Source organism: Thunnus maccoyii, chromosome 6 (genome assembly GCF_910596095.1).
Source record: "Thunnus maccoyii chromosome 6, fThuMac1.1, whole genome shotgun sequence".
Classification (NCBI taxonomy): Eukaryota; Metazoa; Chordata; class Actinopteri; order Scombriformes; family Scombridae; genus Thunnus; species Thunnus maccoyii.
The window spans coordinates 29836488-29854321 of NC_056538.1; the positions used below are offsets into that span (position 1 = coordinate 29836488).

Genomic DNA, 17834 nt, shown 5'->3' on the forward strand with positions numbered 1-17834 from the left:
ATTTTTTAGTTTGGTTTAACAGGATTTTTTTTAGAGCGCAATGCAAATAGCAGGAAGAAAATGGGAGCTACCACCTGGAAAAACACTTAAAGGACAGGATCACAGTTTTTGTGTCTTAAAACAACATATCATTCTTCCTGTTCATACTGGCTGTTAAAAGATCCCCTTCAAATGTGCTTTCAATGTAAGTGATGGAGGCCAAAATCCACAGTGTGTCCACACAGTCATTTAAAAGTTGATGTGAAGCTCAGTCTGAGTTAGTCATATCAAGTGGATATCTGACACATTTACAGTCTTTTTAGCATCAAATTCCCTCTTTGTGTTTCCTCGGACAGTGTTTCCCTGTCTCCCACGGACACTACATGTAAAATCTATAAACTTATATTACACATCTGTGAACCCATCACATCTAACATGATTAATTACATTAATGCAATTATTTATATTCTTTGTATTATTACACTTGCACATTACATATACTGTTTATACTGTGAACATTTGCACATTCCCAGTCAATATCTTGTTAATTATTTTTTAAACCCAACAGCTCCCTTCACATATAATAGATTTTTATTTAGTCTTTATTGTAAAATTGTATTAATATACAGTAGTTACACCACCTGTCTTTCATGGTAGTTGTATTTTTCTGACTTTCTATGGATACTTTACTTACTTTTCTTTCTTTTTGTCACGCATATCTTGTTTTGACTAATTTGGACGGCTGAAGCGTCATATTAGCTTCAGATAAAAAACATTTTGAATGCATTTTTACACAAAATGACTGTGGACACACTTTGGATTTTGGGCCCCATCACTTATATTGTAAGTGCAATATGACGTGATCTTCTAATGGTCAGTATGGATAGGAGCTGGTTGTCTATAGATAGATAGATAGATAGATAAGAAAGTATAATGATATAGAGATCGATATGGATATATATGGGCAGACTGCCCTCACCCACTGTTTCCCGGGTGACCCGCTGCACTCGGTTGCCATGGTGCTTGGCCGCAGTTTCCCGGATGTAGTATTTCCCCCCGTTCAACATGGCGTCGGGAAAGTGAGACTTCGGCTAATGTCACACAGTTTGATCAAAGTTAGTCCGCTTCGGCTCTTTTAAACAGAACAAAGTTTATTTCCATACCTTGGTGGCAGCAGAAAACGTGTACCTGGGAGTTTCGGGGTGAGTGAGCACATTTGGGTGTAATAACTGCTGTTAAAGCTGCTGGCGCGTCTCTGCTCCCCGTTTAGTTGCTAACAGTGGCTAACGCTAGCTGCGTTAAAGTCTGGTCAGTCTGGTTTGAGAGGAAGAGAGAAAAGATACTTTCCATGTGGGTCTGTATGTGTGTGTTGTGTGAAGAATGGTTTATAGGTGAGGTGTAAAGCTTGCAGCCTTCAAAATATGGCCGATGTACAAAGCGACGAGTCACTTGTTAAAGTTATTCAACTAATAAGAACCAAGCTGGTTTTACGTTCAGGCTGTGTTTTCTTTGCTAAGACCCTCTAAGCTCGCCGGACGGCTTAATGGCGAATCCAGGAGACGAACTGGTTCTGGTAACATTTCTTATCTGTCTTATGAGCCATTCTGAAACACCGAGGTCATCTTGTCTTCATTGCCATTCATCTATTTTTTTATATTGCAGTGTGTCTGTACCGGTAAGTTTAACCGGTTCATTTTCACCTGTGAAGCAGGAATGGGGTCGTGCGTCTCCGCCGTGTGCTGTCTGGGCATGCTGCAGGAGGAAAAAGGATATTGGCTGTCTGAGAGTTGCTCTCTCCTTTCCTTGACCCCACTTTTTTTTATTGCACAAGTCATTTCTCCACATCCTCCGGTCTTTTATGTTATTCCTCCCTCCTCCTTCTCCCCCCGCCAGCCGCCAGATATGCATGCATGTGTGTGTGTTATGTCTCAGGTTGACATATTCTCACGGGGTGTAGAGTGTATGTGAGTGTGTGAGTTAGGAGTTAGTTAGTCAGCAAGGTTGTGCGATTAGTGCTTGGCAAACCACACATTCCTGGGATGCCAGAGCGGTATGGAGGGGTCACTCTCCTGGCTCACATACCCCAGCGGTGAGCACTCTTATCAAAATCAACCCCCAGCTCTACATCACGCGCTGCAAGTTGTTCAGCAAGAATATCTGTGCCAGGGAGGAACTAGGTGACAGGTTGGCACATCACCAGATGCCACAGATCAGGTGACAAATGTGTCACCGGTAGATCAGCATACTGTCTGTATCGGTGGATTTCAGCTTTGAGAAATAATATTAATTGTCAGTGGTGGAAAGTAACTAAGTACATATTCAAGTACTGTGTTTAAGTACACATTTGAGGTACCTGTACTTTACTTAGGTATTTCGATTCTATGCTACTTTATACTTCCACTCTACTACATTTATTTGACAGCTTTAGTTACTTTTCAGATGAAAATTTGACACAATGGATAATATAACAAGCTTTTAAAATACAACACATTGTTAAAGATTAGATCAGAGTTTTTCAACCTTTTTTGTCTTTTGATGTCTTACAAAAAGCAGTGTGTAGTCGGGGTCACATGTAATAGAGTATTTGTTCATTGCTGTATCGCTGCTGTTAATTGTCCTGCTGGTATTTAGCTAATTGGCATTTTTGTGATTATTTTTTCAAGGAGTGTGTTACAATTGTGAAATTAGCAAGTGAGGAATGGAGCTTAAAGTAACTCAGGGATGGAGTTAGTGGTGATTATTTAGTTGATTGTATCTTAATGTGAATCTCTTAATCTGGTTCTGCACTTGCAAAATAAGCAGCATCTTCTTTGTGCTGTAATATTTGGTGATAGTAGTTGAGGAAGTATTCAGGTTGTCTGCTGCGTAGTGATGTAAGAGGGGTCAACAGAGGCAAGAAAAGACTGAACAGATCCCACAAGAAAAACAGGCTGTCAGGGTCAACACTCGTCATCACTGATATGTTTGATGAACCAAATCCATATCTGTAACAGTCACATATGCATTAAGTATTTGGTCCACTGTCAAATAGCTGGAAAAACTATAAACCTTGTATTGCTAATAATAGATATAAAGAGAATCTGGAGGGGTAAATACACTGGTAAATGAGTATCGGCTGCATGCTGGTGTTTGTTTTTCTCTCTTACATAATGCTAAGAGCACTCAGTGGTGTTTGCGCAAACTAGGGCTTCAGTAGCAATATTCTTCTTTCTCCCCCTGACAGGAGGCTTCAATTAGCTCTGTGCGCCCCTCCCTGCTATCTTGTAACAGTAGTAATAGTGAAGGGATCTGTGGTGCCCCGAAGGCTTGAGAATAGGCCGTCTCCTCTCTCAGTACCAACGGTTCAGCTGCTCAGAATTTCAACCTTAGACGACAGGACTAATATTTGGCCTGCCTGAAGTGCGTCACCCAACCTGACAGGATGAAGACATGTAACAACACCCTATTTTACCGTTCCCAAACATTTCCCATTCGTTGGAAGTGATAAGTCTAAGATTTTTCTTTGTTGCATGGAAGATAAGCTAGACAGGACTGTTATTTTAAAAGCTCTGCAAGCCAGTATGTGCACCATGTAGAACTGGCCAAAGTGATCATACTGTTTTGACTCAATAAATAAAATTTGTGGATGAAATTCAGTTTGCTTTCAGATTTCCTTGGAGGTTTTACATTTACTGTTTTTCAGTTTCAGGATGAAAGACATAGAGTTGAACAACAGCAACATCTGTAACCCACTAAGCACCCAATCGAAGTGGATTTCTTTCTTGACAGCCGGCCGATTTTGGGAGGAAAAAAAACCAAAACAAAACAAGGTTGGCAGGAAGGGTGTTTAGGGTGGAGCGCAGTAGGGAGGTTGAGTCACGAAGGTGGAGACGATCAGGAACCGTAGATGACTGTTGAAAGACGTGTCCAGCAGGGGGCAGAAACGACGGCAGGAGGGATGTTGTTGTTAGTGTGATGCGAGTTGACCCGAGGGTCCTTCAGACAGAGAGAGTGAGAGAGAAACAAACACAGCTGCTGTTCAGGCGTCTTCTTCTTCCATGAACTCTTAACAGCTTTTCACATCAACTTACGAGGTGGCAGCTAGAGGCTAAAGCGGCGGTCGTATCAGCAATAAGCACTGGAAGCTGGAGACGTCACCCCCCCGTACAACCGAGACGCCTTTTATTGAGTGCGGTAGTAAATTATCAAGCGTTAAATTGTCATTTTCTGTGTCAGTTTCCTTGTTATTTAGAAGCTGTTGAAAGAGAAAATGTCATTTTGTGGCGTGGTAAATAGCAAGTGGAGGTTTATTCTCAGAAAATCAAAGATCAGAAAGGGAACAGAAGAGCATTGCTCACTTTATTTCCTGCTATGAGCGTTATCTGAGGTTTGGGTTTTGTAAAATGACCTTTATATCAACCACACTTTACTTCAGGCTGGAGATACAATAGATAACAGGATGTTAAGTAGATTGTAGACACATAAGAGATCCACTTGTTCAGTATTTCTGCATGATGTTCTGACTTGTTAAATGCAAAAATGATGTCATAAATCGGTCAAATTGAAGTCAATACAGTAGTTTCAGCTGTCAAGTATAATTACTGCATGTTGCTGCAGGTCAGATCAGTCACTTTGTTAGTTGGGAAAAGTGCTAAGTAGATGAATTTGTTAATGAAAATGATTGTCAGTTGTAACTCTCTTTCTGTTCTTGCTGGTTAAGTTTATGCTGTAGTGGATGAGAAAGCATGGAAACATTAAAAGTCTCCCATCTTTCTCCTGGTATCAAGTTTCACAGAAAAAGATGGCATTGGCTTGAAAAAGAAGAGGGTTGGGGGGGCGGGGGGGAGGAATGTGTCTATGTGTGTGTGAGAGAGAGAGAGAGAGACATGGAGTTGAGTGATATGAGATAGGGTGAAGAGAAAGAGAGAGCAAAGATGAAAGTGGATACTTGTTCTGTGCGTGCAGGTAGGTCTGTGTGTTTGTGGAGAGTCCAAAGAGAGAGAGAAGTGAAGAGAAGTTAACAGATTCAGCTTAAGACCAAACAACCAGAGCTGCAGAGAGAAAACACAGCAGTGCAACTCTGTGAGTGAAAACCCCCCGACTCCACCTCACGTCAGGGGAGTGATGGAGGAAAAAAAAAAAAGTTTTGGAAGAGAACAAAGTTGCTCTTAACTCTTCTTTGCTTTCTCTGTTTTTTTGTGTTTTGTTTTTGTTTGCTGTCTCAATTCCTTTATGTAAGTTATCTGTTTCTTTTGACAGGATCTTTTAAATATATATATCTTATCTGCAAAAACACAAGGGATTAGTAAATGAACCCATGACATTACCTGTATTGTTCAACCTTTCAAAATAAAACCTGTGTCTGGAGAGGTAGGATCAAGCTAAGCTGACTGGAAACAGATTAAATAAGCGCTGGGTGATGAAGAGCAGGGAGAGAGAGAGAAAAAAAAAAACAACCCCTCACTGGTCATATCAGACCCTACATTATGATTCTTCCCTGTAACGGGGAGAAAGGGCCAGGCTTATTGCCTTAGAGGAAAAAAAAAATCCTCTCTGGAATGACTGCAGCCGCCAACATCAACACAGCCCTCTAGGTGCTCAGGAACAGAGGCAAGAACACAGTTTGAATAAAAAACACTTCAATAACATAACAATAACAGGCCTATTTTTGAGTCATAGTGTCAACCACAAAGTCTGGGGTTCCAGCTCAGTGGATATAGTGTTAAAAATGACAGTGAAAAAAAAAAAAAAATAGATATGTGTGTTGTTAGGCACCAGCTCAGATGGTATCAAGACCACAAAATGTTTTTTTATGCATTCCTTGTTCAAACTTTTTGTTTCTGTGTTATCATGTATTGATTCTGAACAAAATCTGAGAGTGAAAGCTGCCTAAGATAAATTAATCAATGCTAAAATACCCATAATACCAATATAATCTTCCTTTCCTCTCTCCTGTTCCCAATAATAGTTTGCCTGTTATTAGATATTGCTTATTATCACATAGATTAATTGATAATGAAAATAATCCAGTGTTGTTTTGGGGGATGAGTACCTTACTTTGTGAATTTCTGCTTGCATATATGTGCAGCCCTCTGTAGTAGTCCTCTGTTCAGGCTAAACTCGGTGCTGTTCTTGTGTTTGCACATACAGACACTTAAATCAAGCTTGGGCCTGTACGTTCCTGGTGATATGGAGGTTTCACAAACAGACACAGTACAGAGAAAGAGAGAGAGAGAGAGAGATCTGGATGGTGACTGTGTTTCACCTCAGTTGCACTGGTGTTGCAATACTAGGGAATGCCAGTATATTATAGTAGGCCGTGAAACAAGAGGTGGGGGGGAAAAAAAGCTGCTTTTTTGTTTACGTTTTTTTTGCAGTCCCATAACACTGGAATAGTCTAGATGACGCGGGCGAGACTTTTGTTGCAGCGCTCTGCCTGTAAATAGGCCCAGGAGTCTGCTATTGAGTCGGTTATTATTTACCCCTTTAAACGCTGTTAACCAATCTTCAAGATCAATGAAACCTCATCAAGAATGTTATTTTCTTAGCTTTCAATATAAAGCTTCAGTTGTTTTTTTATGATCTGATCCAAGAATGAATTTCTAAGGGAGCCATTCAATGCAGCTGGAATGGTTTTTTTTGGCATGAAAATGCACAAACAGTGAATACTTTTTGTCACTAGTCTCACTTATTCATGGACAACATAGTGATTCTGTGGAAGCAGGAGAAGACTGTTAACCTTTACTTGCCCAAATCTTCCCAGCTTGTGTTACAGGGATTTTTTATTTTTCTTTACGTGCATCTGATTGATCTTAATTTCTTTCCTACGTTCACTAATCTGCTGTATTTGGTTTAACTGTCTTGTAGACAGTAAATCTCAGACCAGATGATGGGCTGATGACTGGCCTCACTAATGACAGTAGAGACTGAAGTGATGTTTCGACTTCTTCACAACAACATCACCTCATCGCCTCAGTTTTTCCACAACATGCCGTCAGCGTGTAATGACGGTGCTGCAGCTGATGTCTGGTGCTACACTGAATCATGTGTTGGACAGTTTTATGCTTTGATGTTTGACATCGTGCTGTAGCAGGTTGTGATGATAGTTTAGTTTAGTACAAAGTTAGTGGATTTTTTCTCTCATCACCTGATCTGTTTTAGAGCTGCAACAATTAATCGGCTATTTTGATAATCGATTAATTGTTTTGACTCATTTTTAAGAAGAAAATCTCAAAACTCTCTGATTGCAGCCTCTCAAATGTGAATATTTTCTGGTTTCTTTAGTCCTCTATCATAATAAATGAAATATCTCTGGGTTGTGGACTGTCGTTCGGGACAAAACAAAACATTTGTGGATGTCACATCGGGCTGTGAGAAACAGCGATCGACGTTTTTATCACCATTTTCGGACATTTTATGGATCAAACAACTAATCGATTAATCAAGAAAAGAATCAGCAGATTAATATTAATAAATGAATAAAGTTTTTTTCAGTTCGGTTGATAATCGATTAGTTGTCAACTATTAAATTAGTCACTTTGATAATCGATTCATTGTTTTGAGTCATTTTTCTGACCCAAAGTTCTCTGATTGCAGCTTCTCAAATGTGAATATTTTCTGGTTTTCTTTAGTCTTCTATCATAATAAATGAAATATCTATATAATGTAAGACAGTTTAGTGCATCACATTGGGCTATGGGAAACAGTGATCGACGTTTTTCACCATTTTCTGACATTTTATCATTAGATTCAGTTTTTTTGCAGTTAGATTGATAATCACACAAGGCGGTCTGCGCTGAGTGAAGTCAACAATCAGGAGACTTTTACCACCTCTCTGTTTCTGTACTTTTATCTAACAGACTTAGATGAAAATAATAACACAGCAGCATCACAGTTTTCTGATGAACTCTCGCTGTCATCCAGAGCTGTTATGACTTCTATTGCTGTTTTTCTTGTTCTGCTTCAGATGAAATGCATCAGTAAACACTGAGAAGCAGCTACAGGAAGTAAAGTCTTAGTCAGGTGGTTGGTGAACTAAATACTTTGTTCAATAAAAATGGGTCATTATAAGGATATGGACATTTTTGGTTCCTTTTCCTGCAGAACTGCCATGTTATAGACAACAAAAAACCATGGTCACATGATCTGCGGTTGCTCACCATTCATTGAGCGGTGTTCTCACTGAGTAATAACACAAGCATGGAGTCATTTCCTTTATGCAAACCTGTACTTTGATAAGCCTGCTTCTGTTTTCCTTTTCATGTTTATTTCAAATCCAAAATTGAACCAGTGTTGTTGGATTTTAACAGGCAGGTAACATCTCTTTAAATATATCAGTTTTTTTTTTACTGCCTCCACCCGCAGCTGTGCCCAAACTCATTATAGAGCAGCAGATAACATCTTTGCATATGCATTGTTTTGTGTGCTTCGACGTTTTTAGCGTTTGCGTGTGTGTGAGGTGACCTATAACATCCTATTCATTGTTTGAACTTGGAGGCAGCTCGCGAACTCCTTCCAGTGAACTTGACAAAAAAATATTTCAGTGTATCTGTTAGAAAGGGCGAGACAAGCAAAGGTCTCAAGGTCTTGTGCACAGACTAGCTGGATTTCTATGTGTGTGTGTGTGTGTGTGTGTGTGTACGTGTGCTGAAATATGTGTAACCTAGCTTGTCTGCTCTATGTAGCGCTCTCTCTCTCTCTCTCTCTGTCTCTCTTTCTCTTTCTCTGCCGTCTTTATCGTTGACCTTTCCACATTCCACAACCTGGCTCTGGAAGTCAGCCCTCATTGGCTGCAACACTACATGCTTTGTTTGAACTCGGCCTCGGGATTGGCAGGTTTGTGTGTTTCTGGCTCTCATTCGCTGAGTGGACTCGTTCCTGCTGTATTTTTACTCTCAAAGGAATTTTGAACGGGCTCTCTCCTCATTGATTCTGACACCTTGTAGTCTTTTAGATAGTAGATAGTAGATAAAGAAACAAATAGACATGATTCACTGTTCTTGCTTTGGCTGGCTTTGATAAGGAGCTCCTACTATAAACAACTGTACAGATGTCTTTTAATACATGTTTTAATGTGAATAAATCCCTTTTTTTGATGAAAGTGGAAAAGAATATAGACATTTTAAAGCACTTAGTTGCTGATTTGTTTGTTATGTTGGGAAACAGGACACCAATAAAAAGACTGTGTACTAAATTTAATTTTATTCGATAAACCACTCAAAGTATAAAACAGGTCACTTGATTTACTACCTGTGTGTCCGCTGTAGTGTCTTCGGTGACGGATGTGTTCATATTAGCGGGCAGACATGATATTCCACATTAGCCTGCCCTGATCAGACTATGAATAGCAATAATTTGAGCAACGCTGTCACAGTCGTCTGTGCCAAAGTGAGTCATATTGTCATGTGACAAAAACAAAAAAAATGCACTTCAAAAGCTAATCTGTAAAAATAATCTGTACCCTTCTCATTAGTCTTAATTACTCACAAATAAATATGTCTCATCATCCAAAAGCTAGAATGTATATTTACTGTTTGTTTCACTTGTTTGGTGTCTTGTCATTTTTTTTTTATTATTTAAATGGTCACACACAAACACTGACAGGACAATTCAAGCTCTGTTTATTATCAAAGCAGTAAATCAGTATTCCCTGTAATAGCTGCTGTGCACAGTTTTTATTGGAGCAGTAGATCAACTTTATCTGCAACCATACAGCAAAAAAAAAAAAGAAGAGCAGCAGTCTGAGCCTCATCACGTGACTACAGGTAACAATATACACCTGTGAAATACACCTGTGAGGGCAGATTCAGTGTGTGTGTGACTGACAGCAGGAAGAACAAGAGAAGAGTAGAGGAAACGGTTTCAGTGTCTCGCTGAATATTTCACAGGACATTATATAATAACCTTATAATGTTATTATAATAACAAACCGGTGCTACTATCGTTGTCTCGTGGACGCGCCCGCGAGCACGCTCTCCTTCCCTCTCTCTCTCTCTCTCCCTCTCTGTCTCTCTCTCCCGGTGACGTCATGATACTGGGCCGCGTTTTGCTGAAACCATAGGAATGCGACACACTTTATATTTACAGCCCAAAGCTACAACACTGTGTTTTCTCTCTCTCCCTCTCTGTGTGTGTGTGTGTTTGTGTTTTTGGACGCCGACTCTTGTTGTCTGCAACCGTGTCCGTGTTTTTTTTTATTTTATTTTTTAAAAATGAAAACGTAACGACGCTTCCGACGGTTTTTAATTGAGTTCAATTTCTTCGCGGAAACAACTTTGTTGCTGCAGGGAATCTGTTTTTCCCTCGTCCTCAGCTGCGTTTCCGACATGAGATCAGGTGGATAGTGTGTGTGTTGTTGCTGCTGCTGCTGCTGCTGCTGGCTAAAAAAGACTACCTGTGGTTTAAAAAGTGAGTATCCCCGACAATATATGGTGAGTTTTATGGATGTTTATATCGTTTTTTTTATTGTGTTTTAACTCCTAGTTTAGTCGTGTGTAAAGCAAGTGAAGGAGTTACAGGTTTAAGTTACAACTTGTGGTCGGAGCTGTGCTGCGTTGCTGCGACCGAGCGAAAGTTAATCTGCGCCATAAACAACAAAACTGTTGTTTAAAAAATCTCACAGCATGGATTAACTGTGAGTCAGGAAGAAAAAAAAAAGCATAATAACTTTATTGTTTGCCTTGTGTGAAAGGGGAGGAGGCAGAGAAAGAAAGAGTGAGGGATGATTTCTTGTTTCACATAGACAGCCCTGTTTGACTGCTGGGGGACTAACTGGACTATGACTGTCTTCTTTAACTCTCCTCCCTTATTTCCCCTGACTTTTGCCATTCAAATCTGTCCCTGACAGCTGATATTTGTGAATGTAAAGACAGCTGTCGGACTCAGCTATCCCGATCATCTGTCTTGCTTTGCACAAGTGTTGGTGACACATGCAGATGAGGGGCAGAACAGGTTCTGGTAATGATTCACCACTACCTTGTGTGTTTGTGTAGGAAGTTGAGTGCTTATGCTCTTATGTGCAGGAAGTTTGTTTAATGCATTTTGTGTTATTTAACAAAAGGGAGTAGCTTGGAGTTCCTATTCTCAGATATACATACGGAGGTTGAGGTCGTTGCTTGACAATTTGCCTGCTTGCTCATTTTTTGAGCTTGTAAGAATAGAAATCAGTTTTGGATACTTGTAAGGGATATTTGTTATTGTAGGATTTATGGTTGGGCTCTGCTAGCTGGCTTTGGATCCAATACCAAGTTGGTAAAATACAACAGTTTGATAAAGTCTTTCAAATCATTTATGTCCTTGCTCTCTTTTCTTCCATTGGCAAAGAGTAATGGTTAAAACACTGGTATTTTATCTTCTAATTCTAATCTATTTCTTTTAGTTCAAACATTATTTATAATCTTAAGTTACAGTTATAGGATGAGTTGCATAGATTCAATCATCACCGCTCCTTCAAATAGTAAACAATAAAGACAGTTTGGGTTTCACTTAAAGTTCTCGGGTCATGAGGACGTGAAGTCTCTGATGCATCTTATTTTGAAAAGGTGTCAGGCAGTGAGGTTCTAACATCATGTTTAAACAGGTGGTGTTAGTCAAAGCAGCGCAGAACCAGCAGTTTCATTCATTCGATATTATCTACACGAGCTGCGTTCAGTCAGGCTCGGTACTGCGTTTAGGTCGACCGCTTTTTGGCAGCGTTCAGAGCCCGAAAGAAAATCACTGTAGTTATGAGGGTAAAGCGGAAGAAAACAGACTTAAAGCCTCAACGTGCTTTGAGTCGCTACTGTGCGGTAAAGCGTAGCCACAGTAGAACTCTGCACCAGTTGAAATCGAAGCATAACTGTTAGTTAATGAGCTGTCGCTAATAAACGTCAATTCCAGGAGTCACTTCATGACAAAATTAAACCTGGCTGTCAGGTTTGTGTACTTTCCACATCCATTGTTTGTACTTTACCAAAGATCATTTGTGAGTAGGTGTGCAACAGATCACAATACTCGCGGTTCAGATCGTATCACGGTTTTGAGTCACGGATCGGATCGTTTTTTCGGATCAGCAACAAAATAAAAAGGGAGACAAATATAACTTTGCTTTCTGTTCTGTAAAACACTTAAAGCAAAGAACTTTTGCCCGTAGTCAACATTCAAGGTGTCCAATGTTTAAATAAAGTCCTAAAATGTGTAAAATATTCAGCACTCAATTGTTTTACAATGTAATTTTGCAGCATGAGGCTTGATACCTTCTTCATTTAAACATGTTAATGAATGAAAAAATAGCCTTTGTCCACATCTAGGAATGAGAATGGTTAAGATTTTATTGATAGCAATGCCATTATCGATTCTGCTTATCGGTACGATTCTTTATTGATTCCCTTACTGATTCCTGATCAATTTTCTCTGGAATTAAAGTCGGCCTACACAGAGTTTCAGTTTTAATGCAATTGTTTTATGATCTCCACTATATAACATTGACCTTGCATGCTGATGAATATATGACACATAACTGGTAGATAAGATAAATGGTCCACAGCCAGATGTTAACTGCATTAATTAATGAATTAATTCATTTGAAATCATGGTACAGTCTCTTGTCTGTATGAGAATAACAAACTGAAGGGGAGGCGGAGTGCTCCGCTGTGTTATTAATGTCACGTCTCCAGCTGCTGCACCGTCAGCTCTGGGGAAAGACATCGCCGTCCAAGATGCTGAACAGACGCAGGATTTTTTTTTAGGTGAAAAACAGACTGAACATCAAGTTCTTCTTATTTTCTATTCTCTTCTTCTTCTCATCTCAAGAGTTGGTTTAAGTTGTTTAATGCTGCAGAGTGTGTCTCATTTGTTACTGCTGATCGCTGCTCCGCTCTGCTAACATTAATTTCTGAGTGATGGCGTGGAAAGTTCACAATATACTTCACGGTCATCTTGCAAAGGTGATTATTTACTCATTATATCAATGCAACCGCTGCCATTTTTGAAGATGAACTACGAGATAGCTGAAGATAACTTTTAGTGTGTCTGCGCTGTAGACAGTCCGGAGGCCGCACCGCCCCTCGAAGTTGAGTTCCGCCTTTTTTGCTCCATCAACATCACATGTCTCGGCATCAATAAGAGGAATTGATAAGCTTTTTTTTTTTACCTCTTCAGTGCTCACAGTCTCAGCGGTGAGATCACTTTGTCCTTGGGCATAGGGCAGGGTCTAGGTGAGACTGGGACTTGAACCTTGGATCCAGTGCAGTAGATCTATGAAGACAGTCTTGTGGAACAGGGGGGTCAGTGTATCTGGGGTTCAGGTCCTCTCTCTAAGCCTAGACCTCTCTGGTGATGGTGCGGTCTTCCTCACTTGGGGCCATGGATTGTAGAGTCCTTGTTTTCAGAGGTAGGATCATGGACTGTGTAGTTTCAGTGCTCATCAGGGTTGTAACCATCTTAAGGGGTTTGAGCAGACAAGGTGATGAAGTGTTTGATATTTTTTGTCAGGGTCTTGTCTGTCAGGGCAGCATATACAGCTGCTGCTGCTCAAGATAGCGCTACAACATGTCATAAGTACAGTTCCATCTTGTTGTGACATTGTGTAAGAGCTTGTGAGTCGGTAGCTGTAGCATTTCTTTCTTGATCTGAAGCACATGAGCGACTGTTGTGCTTTGGTGGAAATAGTAAACCACCTTCCTGATCTTCCCAAGGAGGTGGTCCATCTGGTTCGCTGAGATTCCCCCTTAGGATGCTAAATTGATCACATGTGAACCCTGTCTGTGGTCCCGGTCCAGCTTCTGTCACGGCGGTTCTTGGCATCATCTTTGGCGATTGGCATATTGCTGTTGGGCCTCTCCAGCTTCCACTCTGCTACTGCTCCTGTCAGTACCTGTGCCAGATTTGTGTGAGGGGGCCATGGTTCAACAGTAAGTCTTGCCCGATTGCCTGGGGCAAGTAAAATGCCACGTCGGGCTAGTAAACTTAGCAACTCACTTGCCCGATCGGGTAAAATAAAGAATGTTTCATCATTGTATCATCATTCTCTGGCACACAGCAAAGCCCCCCCCCCCTTGCACGCATCAGAGAATATTGGCACGTGCTGTTGGCCAATCAAGAATTGAGTAAGGCGAGCAGCGTGATGTGTGATACAAACATCCCTCGGGATTATGTGAGTGTTGTTAAATAGAGTAATCATTGGAGCGTGTAATTTTTCACTGCCATAAATACTCTCAAGAATGAGAAACATGCATCTATGACACTCTGTGTCCTTGTTCAGTTTCATTTACTTAAAGTTAAACATGACAGTTAACTTTAGTCTTTGCTGTTATGTGATAACCTCTTATAAATAAAACAGTTCGTAGAGGGGCAAGTAGAGGGACCAGTGAGAAGTTGTTGAGCATCCTTTCTCTTGGCTCCCGTCACTGACACACCAGAGTGATGTCTTGTCAAATGGGTGGCTGTGTTTGATGTATTGCCATTATCTTACAGCTTTCTCGTGACACAAGGCCTACCCACCATAACGGTTTTGTCCACCACCCTTCTTCCATCATCATTATATTTTACAGGGAAGCCAAAGTGCTCCCATACATGCAGCTTAGAGGCTTTGCTAGAGGCTTTCTTCTTCTCCTCTGCTAGCCATGACTGTCACTGCACTTATTGCAACACAAGCGTCCCTGATTGATTCGTTAGGATTCAACATGCCCCCCTCTCGTAAACACACAACGGCTTTTTTGTGTAATCTATCAATCATCAGTTTCATCAGTGTAAAACACAGCCTGCATCTGTCTTATTTATCTTTTCACTGCAACTCTGCATCAAGATTTAGGGAAATCAATGTCTTCCCTATAACTGTACAGGTCTGACGGGCTGCCAGGTCAACAAGAACCACCACCAGGCCCAAAAAAACCCTTTTTTAAAATGCCAAAAATAACGTTAAATGTCCATTCATTCGAAAATCAATAATCAATAGCGTTTGGGAGCCTCTGTGCGGCACTGTTCTGAAATGTGAGTAAACCTCTGTGTCGTTGCCTTGGAAACTCTTGGTTTAGTTTAGTTTAGTTTATTAGGATCCTCATCAGCCATTACACCAGCTACTCTTCATGCATAGTAGCGTAGCTCCTTTAAGGAATACGGTAGAACGTAAAGTGTGTGCATAGCGTGTGTGAGAGAGAGAGCGGCAAAAAAGTGACGGTAAATGTGAGTGGAGGAAAAAGTTAGTTAGGTAAGATGTCAGTCTGGCAGTAAATGTACAGTACAGGCTGCAGTGTGTCAGTTAATAAATGCTGCAGCTGCTCAAGACCAAGAAAAGTCTCATCTGTTGTTTCCCCAACTGTTGGAAAAGTGAAGGGGGTTAGCGACAGTGGGTTAGCCTAACCTCACCTGGCTTACTTAAGGTGGACTGACCTTTTAAGCTGAACCAGCTTTTCTCATTTTACTATCAATCTCAGCCGCTCCCACACAGAGAACAGAGAAATGTCTGGCTGCCGGATCTAAAAAGTAACTGGCAGTAAAACTGTATTTCACTATGATGGTTAAATCTTGCACTTAATTTGCGGTTCACATGCCATGAGGGGCGACCTGTAAGGATCATGGATCAACTTTGTTCTGTTACATCACTATTTGTGAGCGTTGAAACGGACTTTTAATGTCAGCAAGAACATTTTAACCCTGCTTTACAGGGCGCTAATTGACTCTATACTCCCCATCAACATTTCATCTTGGTACAACGCCCTCACCACCAAACACAAAACAAAACTCTCACGCATAACAAATCAGGGCCAACAAAATAATTGGTTCCCCCTATCTGAACTTTACACCCAGTCAGTAATCAGGAAAGCCACTCTGATCAAGCAGGAACCCTCGCACCCCCTTCCACCAGTCCTTCCAGTTGTTGACATCAGGTCAACACTATTAAGTCCCACTGGTCCGGAAAAACATCTAAAGAAAATCTTTTATTCCCTCAGTTGTAGTTTGAACTGTTTTGGTTCTTGTCTATGTCTGGGTGTGTGCATGCGTGCGTACAAAAATGATCAGGACATCCTTAGTAAACATCAACCGGTGCGGCATTTGCCATGTCTGAGATAAGTGGGTCGATGCAGTTTCATGTCATGGGAACTTAAGTAAGTGTAACGACCAGTTCTGTATCTTAACTACCTCATTTACCGTAACAGTAGACAGATGTAAGCAGTCTCAGTCGGTGTAATATTGAAGCTGAGAAGGCCACACACACACACTGTGTTGTGAAGGCTGACGGTCGTGTGAGCGCTCGGTAGCTCCAAGGTCACGCAGTGTACAGTGTGTTTGCACAGCACTTTGTGTGTGTATGTGTGTGTTTGCAGTAGTGAGACAGGCTATTAATTATCACCCTTGATTCAGCAAAAACAAGCTAAAGTAAGAACAGCATAACAACAGTGGTCACTAGATCTGTTCTTGCTAAAATAAACCAGATGAAATGCAGATCCTTGCTTTACTGTACTCCACTGTGTTTATGCACCTGAAGCCTGCTTGTGTTGTATCGCTGCTGTCCTTTAAAGCAGCCCTTTTGCTGCAAATGAAAATGAAAATTAAGATGTGTGAATGAGAAAAATAATTTGACCACACGAATGTTATCTCTACTTTCTCTTTCTCATTAGCAAAGAGCAGCGTACCAAACATTTATGTAGCAGCTTTACATTTTTAGCCTGTACTGATTGTTGCTTTCACTGGTAAAACAGATGATATCAGCTGACTCTAATTAACATTAATTTCCTGAGTGAGGTAAGAGAAAGCCTACACTGTAACGCTGACTGTACAATCAGAGTGGACTAAGTTGTCTTTGTAGTTCCCGCGACTCCGACAGAGTTGTTAAAATGGTCCAGCTGACACGTCAGTTTCCGGAGTTTCACTCTCTCAGTTAAACATTTAATCATCGTCACTTCACAGATAGAAACTCATTAGAGCAGAGATTTAATGGGTGACGCACGCTCTCTTTGTTGTGGCTGACTCTGATGAAGTGTTTTCTAACTAGCGGTGTCTTTTACACAATATGATGAGACGGTTATTACTCAGAAATAAAACACGTGATCATTGCTAACCCTCCTTGACGTGTTGATAAAACATTTTATAAAAATAAGTAATTACCTCAAAAAAAAATCAACTAATTGTCAGAAAATGTCCAGTTTTGTGTCTTGTTTTGAGCAGAAATTGTCCACATAAAGACGACATTCATTTGCTTCACTCTTACATGTTATATAAGGCCTCTTTGATGCTAACAACAATACATTGTGGAGAACATTTTGCTCACATTAAGTACTGAAAATATCCCCGTCCTGTGTAAACGCATTGTAGTAAGTCAGATCATTTTTCTCAGATTCTTAGTAGTTGAAATTTAAATACAAAATATTGTTTCACGGCGCATTAAATGGGCAAGAAATTTCATTTTTATAGAGGCCTTAAAAACCGAAGTGTACAATAACTTTGTTGTCCCTTAGTATTAGTGTTTTGCTGCATTTGTCAGACTGAAAAATGTCCCTTAATCTTCATGTTTGATTTGATAATTTTACTTGACTATGTTTAGGTATAAATCAGTTAAAGCAAATAACTCCCAGCTTTTGTTTTAGGTATTAAAACCTGTACAAGCTATAGTGTGTTTTTAATGGGTTTTGCAGAATCATCTTCTTTTCTGAGATCTGTTTTCGAATGGCATTTATCATGTTGTGTAACATTTCTTGCTGAATCCTGACTCCAATCTTGAGTAAATTTGATTGAGAAAAGGAACCAAATTATGTTGCAAACACAAACCTCCTTTATTTTTATATTACCAGCCGTTTGTCATCAATGACGAGGTATTTTATCATTCTTATCGGTCCTTCGTCTTGTTAGACAGACTATCTGTGCAGTGATTATCCTGCATAGCCACTGTCTATTGTCAAGTT

The 17834-nt window shown here is 40.3% G+C and overlaps 1 protein-coding gene across 4 annotated transcripts in view; it reads left to right on the forward strand.

Moving 5' to 3' along the window:
• Window positions 1–964: 964 nt before the first annotated feature.
• The window catches only part of pak4 (p21 protein (Cdc42/Rac)-activated kinase 4), a 39038-nt gene continuing 22168 nt past the window's right edge, over window positions 965–17834 (forward strand). The window contains exon 1 of one of the 4 annotated variants that reach the window (XM_042413942.1): window positions 965–1181. The gene's annotated coding sequence lies outside the window, so the exon portion shown is untranslated. Of the gene's footprint in view, window positions 1182–10001; window positions 10389–15900; window positions 16041–17834 lie in introns of those variants that run through there. The other 3 variants (XM_042413944.1, XM_042413943.1, XM_042413945.1) reach the window with 3 other exon arrangements.